Raw genomic sequence first — 3978 nt, 5'->3', positions numbered from 1 at the left:
ACATATATGATCATACTAAAAAAAAATTAAAAGGATTAAAAAAATTCCAGAATATATATGTGACCCTATAGAGATGGATTTGTGTATGTACGCGAATATTCCCAAACATACCTACATCCACATATGAAAATTTCACTCTCTGCAACCTTTACTATCAGAATTATAAACTTTTGAATACTTCATTCAGATGGAAACATCATTATAACCACTAATATATCATTGTTAGTTACTTAGACATTTTCAATGTAAATCAAATAACCATAAATGTCAACATACTTTATATCTTTCAGATCTGAGTCTTCTCCTTTCTCCGTGGTGCACACTTGTTCCAACTCAGATCATACATAAATAACCTATTACTTGAAGACATAACACCTATATCTCCATATTTTTATATAGATTTAGCCTTAGTCAATACCTTAGGCCAATCCCTTAGTAATTTCGTTGATATTTTTTTACGGAATCAAATAGTTGTTGTCGCATCCATTACTATGGGTCAATACCATGGTAAAGACCCTTGGTATCCATATTATCATGGTGCAAATTTTATATGCGACTTTTCTTCACAATACCTACATATGGACACAACCTTGCCTCTCACAACCTGTGTATACTTTCTCAAACTTTTCTTTTATCATCCATTTGTTTCTGAACTCACATTCCTTTGTCCATATCACCTCTAGAATTTGTAAAGGTCTACATAATCATCATGTTATCACAATGTTGACATCTTTATCAAGTAGGTTTCCATCAAGGAAAACACATTAGCCATAATTCCAACACCATGTTTACTGGGTCATCCAAGCTAATGGTTATATTACATTGTCTTCTATACAAAGCCTCCGAAGGGCTCATCCTCAGTGATACTTGATAGTTATTATTATATAGAAATTCAAAGAAGGTATGAAAATCCTCCCATGCTTTTGGTTTTGTTTAACATAAATTCTCAACATGTATTCAAACACCTTATTCAATCTCTTAGTTTGTCCATCAGTTTGAGGATGGCATGTTGTACTAAATTGCAACCGAGTTCCAAATCTACGGAATAGTTCGTTACAAAAGTTTGGTGTGAATTTGGAATCTTGATTAGAGATTATATTCTTGGGTATTGCATGTAGCCTAAATATCTCCTTCATGAATATCTATACAATATCAATGGCTCTGTGGGTAGAATTGACAGGTATGAAATGATCGACCTTACTCAATTTGTCCACTACAACCATTATGGAATCATGATTTTTTCAATTCCCTCAGTAATCCCATGATGAAGACCATGGATATGAATTCCCACTTCCACTTAAGGATTGGAATTGGTTGCAACAATCCAGCTACATGCTTGCGTTCCAAACTCATTTGTTGGCATTGTAAACACTTGAAAAATTACTCTGAGGCTTCCTTTTTCATACCCAACCAATAATACATATTCTTGAAAGTGGTAGTCATATTTTTATATATGGGATGACCTAAATACGTTATTTTGTGAAACTCTTCTAGAATGGGCTTGTTCAAGTCACCAAAGGAGGGTATATATCACAGGTATTTGAATTTTAGCATTCCATCATTTGTGAGTGTGTAATTCTTACTCAATGATCCTTATATCTATTTTTGCAAACAATCATTCACATACTAAATTTGTTCATCTTTTACAAATTCTACCTTGGTATTTTCATTGATTTTAAATTCATAAGAGCCTATGGCTACCAAAGGAGACATAACGCTCCATCCATTCCCCATCAGAAATAGGGAAAGATGATCGTATAATAAATTCATCGATGTTTGAAGCATCAAATGCCTGTTCATACTGTAACAACAAAATGCCTGTTCATACTGTAACAACAAGGAACTAGATATAACCTTCTGCCAGGGAAGTTTATAAGCCAGAAAAAATTATTCATAAACTGATAAAAATACGAGTTAAAAGTGTGAGTATAACATATGACCAAAAAACGAGCAATAATATGGTTCCACTGCTTCAGTAGGACAACCGATGCCAATATTGCTGACATGATTACAAAAACAAAAATCATCTGCGATTCTTCCATTAAACACAAACAAAGAAGTATTTTAAAAATCGCAATCATAGTTCCTCTAGAGTGAAGTTTAACTTTCTAGCAAATGCCCTTCTCAGCATGCACATAAACACACAAACAGAGGAAGTAAGCCCCAATTAATGTTCTACAGTGTCATTATTTTTTTACTGATCCTCCACAGAGACCAATCGGAACTTTAAATGCTATGCCTTCGGTTTTACTCTCCTGCCATTAATATGTCATCGTTAAGTTGAGACTTTAAAGTCCTACGACTTTCTTCGCTGCTGCAATCATCCGGAATGTGAGCTACTGTGTTCAGGAGTTCTAACTGAACTAAAGGGCATTTTTCCTTCAAATACTCAAAACCCTTTGTACGCACAACCTCTCCAAGATTTTGTGCCGCAAATTTGAGACATACAGCTTTCAAGTCAGTAGCATGGCAAATGTGAGCCAGAGCAAGAGTGGAGGCAACTGTATCTACAGATATTCTTCTGCATAATTTTGATTCACAAAGTAGCATCAATCGCCGCAAACCATAAGCATCTGCTACCGCAAGCAACCGCTCTGTCAATGTCTCAGTTATTGAAGAAGAAGAAGAACCGGGTGACGATGGATCTTCGTCAAGAAGGGTGTCTGTATAAATATAATGCAGCATAGCCTTGAACACCGTAGGCTCCATCTCTGTAATAGTAACTTCATTATTCTGCTCTGCACAGTCAACAAATTTTGCTCTGAATACAGGGGATCGTGCAGCCAAAATAAGTTTATGAGCATGAAATTTCTCCCCAGCCACATCAAAAATTACATCTGAGGCTTCGTGATTTTCCAAAAGTGCTCCAAAGTGTAAACCTAACTCTGATTCAGGAACAGATATCGAGTGCAACCTAGCGTATTCGCTCGCAGACGTCACAACGCCTACTGTCCATCTTAGTTTCAGGCAATCATCCTTCAGGTACTTGGAGTTTATAAGTGGAACCCGTCTGAAGAACCGTTCGTAACCGCACATGCTTCCTCGATCCTTAAAAGTGAAAGGCCGTCTCTCCCGCCCCGGACACCAATGGCCGTGGAACGTCTTGTTCTTGCCCTGCCCGCTTTGATCCAGTAACGTCAATTCGTTGACAGCACGAACGTTCGTGTCCTCACTGGCCAGCGCTAGGAAACACGAGGAATAACGCGGTTCGTCCTCTCCACTCTTGCCGTCCGGGTAGAAATAAATAACCCATTGATAACCTCCCACAAAGAAAGTCTCGCTGGAAATGCGCCTGCCGACGCCCATGCCCTTGGACAGAGAAAAACCCTGTATTACGAAGTTGTGCGATCCATTGACAGTGGTGGTAACCGATCTCGAGGTCGAAGAACAGCCATCGCGATTCTTTATTGCATCCCCCATTGCGGACGGAAATGTAGACCCAACTGATCTTTTCATAGCGAAAGGACAGCGATTTAAAAACAAAATTAAATTTTTTCCATATATATGGAACGTTCATATATATGCAACATTCTATAAACCACATATACAGGAATTTACTTTATTTTTCAGCTTACTATTATGGGCCAGGTTTCTATAAACTTGAAGGCCGCCCTGGATGGATGGCAAACTACCATCCCTACCACTCGAACTAAATACACATTAAAAACAAAATTAAGAAGGAAGTAAAAATGACCCTGGGCACTGAAATTGCCGGAATTCACAGATAATTCAGCCGTTACAGGCCCGCGAAAGATATTACCTGGTTTATCGTCGATCACCTTCGGCCGTTACTTAACGCAAGCGATTTTGAGCGATTTGGGAAAGATTACACAATACTGTATTTGTTGAATACCCAATCTAGATGACCAATGCCATGGAGAGAGACTCCTGATCGCAGAAAATATAGTGTCTTCGTGGAATACCCAATCTAATGGCCAATTCCACCCATAGAAAGTCCTGACCACAGACAAGATAATA

The 3978-nt window shown here is 38.1% G+C and overlaps 1 pseudogene; it reads right to left on the bottom strand.

The window, feature by feature from the left end:
• Positions 1 to 2233: 2233 nt before the first annotated feature.
• On the bottom strand, positions 2234 to 3456 carry LOC149159097 (BTB/POZ and MATH domain-containing protein 4 pseudogene; annotated as a pseudogene).
• Positions 3457 to 3978: the final 522 nt, after the last annotated feature.

This window comes from Pinus tabuliformis, chromosome 5_2 (assembly GCF_031772625.1).
Source record: "Pinus tabuliformis cultivar Carrire ecotype Pingquan chromosome 5_2, CPIR1, whole genome shotgun sequence".
NCBI classification, from domain to species: Eukaryota; Viridiplantae; Streptophyta; class Pinopsida; order Pinales; family Pinaceae; genus Pinus; species Pinus tabuliformis.
This window is presented reverse-complemented; position numbering and strand designations above follow the sequence as displayed.